Here is a 7865-nt window from a genome sequence, read left to right as displayed (position 1 = left end):
GCTGATGGGGAGGGGAGGGAAATATATCCTTGGTGGTGGGGTCCGTTTGGAGGTGGCGGAAATGACGGCGGATGATGCGCTGTACATGGAGATTGGTGGGGTGGTAGGTGAGGACCAGTGGGGTTCTGTCCTGGTGGCGGTTGGAGGGGCGGGGTTCAAGGGCGGAGGAGCGGGAAGTGGAAGAGATGCGGTGGAGGGCATCGTCGACCACGTCGGGGGGGAAATTGCCTTCCACAATGACTTCATTTTTTTTCTATGTCTGCCTGTGGAGTACCTTGTATCACATCTCCACTCTGTATCTCAAGCCCATGCCAAATTAGTTTAAATGTCTGCAAATAGCACTACCAACTTACTCCTCAAGGATCCCATTACAATTCAGATACAATTCATTGCACTAGTACAAGTCCACCTTACCCAGAAAAGGACTCTGAGATCCAGGGTTTAAAGCCCTCACTCCTACACCAACTCTTCAGCAATATATTCATCTATCTATCTATCTATACCTATAGCAATGGCACAGGGAGAAATCTAAGGTAAGAACCTTTGGGGCCCTGCTTTTAAATCTGCTTCCTATCTGCCTAAATTCTTGTTGCTAGTCCTCTTTCTACCTCCGTCCTTGGTATTAACATGAACCATGACCTCTGACATCTTGCCATTCCCCTTTCGGAATGTCCTGCAGCTGTTCAAAGATATCCTGTGCCTTGCTCCAGGGTAGCAAGACACCATCTTGGAGTCATGTCTGTGACCACAGAAATACTGTCTGCACCCCCAAGTAACCATTCCTCTCACTGTTTTCCAATACAAGAAAAACTGATTAGAATCACAGAGGTGTACAGTATGGAAACAGGCCCTTCAGCCCAAATTGCGCATGCTGCCCAGTTTTCACAAATAACTTAGTCACATTTGCTTGCATTTGGTCCATATCCCTCCATACCTATCCCATCCATGTACCTGTCTAAATATTTCTTAAATGATGAAATTGTACTCACTTCCATCACTACCTCTGGCAGCCCATTTTATGAGGTGTGCACTGGGGGGGGGGAGGCTGAAAACCTGCTTACCTCCCCTCCTCTGACTGCTGGTCATCTATTCTTTCTTTGATTTCTCCTCCTTAAGCTGGATGGTGTCAAGCTTCTTGTATGTTATTACAGCTAAACCCATCCTGGCAAGAGGACAGTGTTCATTTACATTCCTGATCTGTGCCTTATAAAGTGTTTGAGGAGTCATGGGATAAGATACTTGGTGCAAGATTCAAATCCTCTGACCTGCCCTTGTGGTCACAGTGTTTACATGAGTAAGTCAAGTTCGCTTTCTGGACAATGGTATTCCCCACACACATTGCAGGATTCAGTGATGGTAATTACCTTGAATGTGAGTGGGCAACAGATTAGATTCTCTCTTGTTGGATTTGATCATTGCCTGGCACTTAACTTGTAGTCCTCTGTCTACCTGGCACTTGTGAATGGTCTGTGGGCATTAGTGTCAAGGCCAGCAGTTGTTGGCCATCCGTTGACTAGCCTAGAATTTAGGGGATTGCTAGGGCCATTTCAGAGGACATTTAAGAGTTAACCATGTTGTGAGTCTGGAGATACATGTAGGTAAAACCAGGTAAGTACAGCACACTTGCTTCGCTAATGACATTAATTAACCAGATGAGCTTTTACAACAATCATCATTGGTTACATTGTCACCATCAGACTAGCTTTTAACTCCAGACTTCTTTAAAATTCAAATTTCACCATTTGTTTTGGTGGGATTTGAACCCCTGTTCCTGTAGCATTAAACTAGGCCTCTGGATTGCTGGTCTAAGACTTGCCTCCTGTCAGCCCAAATCTGGATATTGGACAGGTCTTGCAGCATTTGGATGTGTATTGTTTCAGTAATTTAAGGAATTGTGAATGATGCTGAACATTGTGCAGTCACCAACCAACATCCTCACTTCTGACCTTATGATGGAAAAAAGGTCAAAACCTCTACTTAATATCAATTGATAAAGCTGACAGATCCTTTCCTAAGAAAGCAGTCTTCGATTTGGTGCCATTTTCTTTGCATTGAACCTCTGGGATTAAGCATTTTGGGCATTTTTTTTACTTTTCCAATGAAACTGCAAGTTATTATTTCTCTATTAATATCCTGAAAAGCCATATACATTACCAAGACAAAGTCTTGACTTGCCATCTGATCTCTGCCACTGATAGTCTGTAACTGAATAATGCCAGATTAAATCAGTGACATAAGTTCTGAACTGGTCAGCCCAGAGACAAATTTCCCATCTCATTTCTCTCTCAGTGGAATTTTTTTTTAAAGCCAAGACAAATGAGAAATCTAAAAGGCAAGTTTTACCACACCCAACCAAGCAAATACCAAGACATATAGCCAAGCTAACTGTCCTCAGTCTGGCACTGAAATCCATACAATGCATTGCTCAATTGTGTGTCGGGCAGAATTCCAGTATCAGTGTGTTGTTAGGAATGTTTGCTATACCTCCCAGTGATTTGTTGATCGAACCAAACAGCATGTTCTTTTAGTTGCTCATAATGTGGTTCATTTAAGTTTACTAAAAGCAGCATATTTGCGTACGCAATGAACTGTTCTCTTCAATGAAAGAAATATACTCAAGTTTAGTATTTATAATGAATCACCCTGTAGTTCTCAGCCACGTTCACCATGGCAGCACTTTGGACAATCAGAGTAGACTGAAAGTAGTTCTGAAGCAGGGCCACTGGACCTGAAACATTACCTCTGCTTTCTGTCTACAGGTGCTGCCAGACCTGCTGAGTGATTCCAGAACTTTCTGTTTCTGTTTCTCATTTCCAGTATCCACAGTTCTTTTAGTGTTTTGCCAACTAATCAGTACCTTTTTTGTCTATAGTAATGTTGTGATTGTTTGAAATGTGGCATTCTTGCATTTGTCCTGATCAGTGCTTGTCTAAATCCTCTGACCTGCTCTTGTGGTCACAGTGTTTACATGAGTAAGTCAAGTTCACTTTCTGGACAATGGTATTCCCCATACACTTGACATTGCAGGATTCAGTGATGGTAATTACCTTGAATGTGAGTGGGCAACAGATTAGATTCTCTCTTGTTGGATTTGATCATTGCCTGGCACTTAACTTGTAGCCCTCTGTCTACCTGGCACTTGTGAATGGTCTGTGGGCATAAGTGTCAAGGCCAGCAGTTGTTAGCCATCCTTTGACTAGCTTGACAAGATGATAAGCTTCAGCATCATGTCTCTCTTTCTGACAATATTCAAATTCTGTACCATCAAGTGGCTGATTGTATCATTGTTTGATCTTTACTACAAAGTTTTCTTTGGCAAACTAATGATAAACAGAGTGGGCTCACAGAAAGACCTTACACATCCGAAAACCCAACAGATTAGCCCAACTTAATAATGCTGTTTCCAATACTTGCAACAATTCCCATAAACACCCCATTGGCACAAAAGTTAAAATGAAACACAGGTCCTTACGGGAGAGAAGTTAGAGAGAGAGTACCAGCCTGGACCTGCTTCATTGGGTCCAGCAGTGTCTTCAACTCTTCTGCTAAACCAAACCAAACCAGAGAAAAGCTGAGCTAGGAGCACTAGCAACGCCCCTTTCATTGTACAAGTGTTTTTTTCAAAAACTTGAAACTTTATGCCTGAGGCAGTATCTATTAGCTGTAACCAAATTGGCCCCAAACCCTTCAGCTTAGACTTTTCAGAGTCGGTGTCTCTCGGAAAAAAAAACCAAGGACAACATAACCTTGTAAAAGGAGCAGCTTCATCTTTTGTTCTGACAACAGGTTTAACAATTAATTCACTGAGAAATGGAATGTGTGATCTTTGAAATGTACCTATCAGTGGAAACTTGAGAGAATGAGATCAATAATTTAAATCAATACTGATGATCTAGCAGTATATGAACTAAGTAATTACCAATGTGTACTTTGCAGATCAGTTAGAAGTGTTTACACAGAAACTGTTAAGGAAAGGCTGAAAGCTTTCTATCAATGTTTTGAGTGCTTTGCTCACAAACACTATTATTTTATGTTTTATTCCACATCAGCAAGGCACAGTGCACTCTTATTGGAACGGGTTAAATTGCTATAATTAGGTGACGGTTTAGAGTCATAGAGATGTATAGCACAGAAACAGACCTTCGGTCCAACTTATCCATGCCGACCAGATATCCCAACCCAATCTAGTCCCAACTGCCAGCACTTGGCCCCTATCCCTCTAAACCCTTTCTATTCATATACCCATCAGTTGCAATGTTGCAATTGTACTAGCGTCCACCACTTCCTCTGGCAGCTCATTCCATACACGCACCACCCTCTGTGTGAAAAAGTTGCCCCTTAGGTCTCTTTTATATCTTTCCCCTGTCACCCTAAACCTATGCCCTCTACTTCTGGACTCCCCCACCCCAGGGAAGACCCTTTGCCTATTTACCCTATCCATTGTCCCTCATGATTTTATAAACCTCTATAAGGTCACCCTTGAGCCTCCGATGCCCCAATGAAAACAGCCCTAGCCTAGTCAACCTTTCCCTATAGCTCAAATTCTCCAAACCTGGCAACAGCCTTTTAAATCTTTTCTGAACCCTTTCAAATTTCATAACATCTTTCCAATAGGAAGGAGATCAGAATTACATGCAATATTCCAAACGTCGCCTAACTTAATGCATTAAAAGTTCATGCAGAAAATCCTGGACATCTACCACGGTGACAATTGTGAGCAGTCTTGTCATTGTTTACAAACCCAAAAATGAGCAATATATGAGGAAGCAATAATGCTCTCTCTGCCGACATCGACATATATACAGGGAATGATGATGAACAAGATTTTGGATTGAGGATTTAAACTGAATACAGCAGTTGAATGCAGTTTTAAACCAGATTCCTGTGCACTGCGTTTATGATTTAATTTGAATCTTTAAGCAGACACTGGCCTTTCCCAAGGTGAGGAATGAAAACTTAGAGGGATATCCAATCCTGGTTAGTTTAAAATGCAGAGCTGATTCAAGTATTCCACTGCGTAATCATGTTGGCATAATGCCGACAACAGATTCTCTTTTTTCTCTGGAGAGCTGTATGTCTATAGGGGCAGAGGAGAATACAGAGGATGGTGGTGGTAGTAGGTTAATAGGGAAATTAAGGTGACTATAAAAGTAAGGAAATTGGGAAGATGAGATGGAATTTTACTGGGGATGTGAGTTTCTCAATATTTGACAGTAACTTTGGTTGACGATTGATAGAAACCTCAGAAATGTCAAAAACAGACCAATTTGAACTTGGGTTTTTTGGGGAAGAAGTATTGAATCTCCAAAGTATAATGTTTACATTGGAGATAACAACAACTTGTGCCAACTTGTAACATAATAAATTGAGATTGTACATGGGAGTATTATAAAGCCTGACAATAAATCACATAAAGGAGATTTTAGGATAGGTGACCAAATGCTTGGTCTAAGACCGAGGTTTTAAGGGTGTCTTAAGGGAGGAAACAGAGATCAAGAGTCAGAGATGTTGTTGTGAGCCCAAGCAGAACAGTGTAGCCGGCTTCCAGTTCATGGAAGATAGACTGTGGGAAACCAAGGGAAGCTTTTGGCAAAAGTTGGAGAGTGTCATGGATAGACCTGGAAATAACAGCTTAAGAATAGCATAGAATAGAATAAGGTTTATTGTCACGTATACACGTGTTACAAAAGAACAGGAGTACCGAGAAATGTGTACAAGGTTGCCAAGGTACGGTGTCATTATAGATACAAAGTATAGGTACAAATCTTAGGTACAAAGAAAAGAGAAAATAAGGAAAAAAAGTTACATTATATTATTATTACATAAACATCACATATACACTGCGGCTATAAGAGCAGGTTAGAGGCTAGGAATACTGCAGCAGTAACTCATCTCCTGACTATCCAAAGCTTGTCCACCATCTACAAAACACAAGTCAATAGCATGATGGAATACTCCCCATTGCTTGGATGGGTGTAGCTCCAACAGCACTCAAGAAGCTTGATAACATTCACAACAAACTGCCCTCTTGATTGGTACTACAACCATAAACATCCACTCCCTCCACCACTGACGCTCAGTAGCAGCAGTGTGTTCAATCTACAAGATGCATTGCAGAAATTCATGAAAGATCCGTAGACAGCACCTTTCAAACTCATGACCACTTCCATCTAGAAGGACAAAAGTACTAGACACATGGGAATACCACCACCTTCAAGTTCCCCTCCAAGTCACTCACCATCCGGACTTGGAAGTACATTATAATTCCTTCAGTGTCACTAGGTCAAAATCCTGGAATTTCCACCCTAAGGGCATTGAGGGTCAATCTACAGTACGCGGATTGCAACCGTTCAAGAAGGCAGTTCACCACCCCTTCTCAAGTGCAATTTGGGACAGGCAATAAATACTGGCCAGCCAGCGATGCCCACATCCCATGAGTAAATTTTCAAAAACCCTTTAAAATCACAGCCATGAATGGAACAGTTCTTTTTTTTACTCCTGCATTCATAGCTCCCTGTTGATTAAGTTGAGAAGCATTGTCGAAATGAAGTTGAAGAGGTTGGCCGTATTGGCTGTACCTCAGGCTAGGCTACAATATTGCTCCTGATCGCCACCTAGTGTTAAGTGTAATTTCATGAAAGATATGTGAGAATGACCAAGAAGGAAACAGCATAAATTGGAATCAAAGCAGGAGTGTTCCATTGATTTTTAAATCTTAGATTCAGTTGGGTGACACAGTTAATCAGAAAGAAGAACAGCATGTTGTTAATCTTATCAAACATTACATCAACCTTTCCCCTGCCAAACCCAACAACTACAACTACTATCTCAAGGATATCCATCAAAGCTGATCCTGTTTAAGCAGCTGTGCCGTACTTATTTCTATCACACTGTTAGGACAACATACTTATTTTCAGTGATTTTTTTTTCTAAGCACATGGGGGTTTGACAAGACCGAAGTCCATTTGTTTGTCCTCTGCCAACCTGATGGTCACATGAGTCAATGATAATCGAGTTGTTGACGAGTCAAGGCAATCAATCTTTACCAACCATTCCAATGGCTTTTGTGCTGTTTTGCTGGAAGGACCACTTCTCAAAAGGTATTGGTGATTACAGACCTCCATGTACGTTGGAGACGTTTCTTTCACATTAAGCACTAATTTTTTAAAAATCCTTACTCTTGTTCAAGGAGGAGCTTGTCAGACATCTACCACCAGCCTTGGTAACTGTGGGTTTAGCCTGTAATTACCCTGGCACACTCATCCCTTTTCCAAGTCTGCTTCTTTTCAGGGTAAGAGAGACAGCCCAGAGTTTGTTACACATCTCGCAACCTCACTGTGCTCCCACATCTCAGCTCGCACCAAGCTTGCCTCTAGCTGTCAAATATTTATGTATAATTTCAGTTTGTCATACCAGCTGAAGTTGTCCTCATTTATCCTGCTTTCTTATTATTTTGAAATTAAGAACCATGTCCCTAACTCCAACCCTTTTCCCAAAAGCTCAATATAATTGAGACTTTGTTTTGCTTGTTCCTTGTACTGTTTATAAGATTTAAAATGGAAGTGTGACATCAGCTGATACTGTGAGTTGATATACCTCACCTTCTACTTCATACCTTGCTGCCACCCTTTAACATGAAGTTACTCAATAAAAAATGTATTTAAACTTGAAAATTGAAATGTTAAAAATACAGAGCAGATTCATCCACAGCTATAAAGAGGGATAAGAGACTAACATACAGTCCCAATCAGAAGAGTGTGTACTTATGGTGAAAATTATATATCAAAAATAGCTACTGTTGGGTAATTATTTTTAAGGCATAAGGGAGAGGATTGATGAAGGGAATGTAGTGGGTTGTCTATATG

The sequence above is a fragment of the Chiloscyllium plagiosum genome, chromosome 17 (genome assembly GCF_004010195.1).
Source record: "Chiloscyllium plagiosum isolate BGI_BamShark_2017 chromosome 17, ASM401019v2, whole genome shotgun sequence".
NCBI lineage: Eukaryota > Metazoa > Chordata > Chondrichthyes > Orectolobiformes > Hemiscylliidae > Chiloscyllium > Chiloscyllium plagiosum.
The sequence above is the reverse complement of the archived record's forward strand: the minus strand, read 5'-3'. Positions refer to the sequence as shown.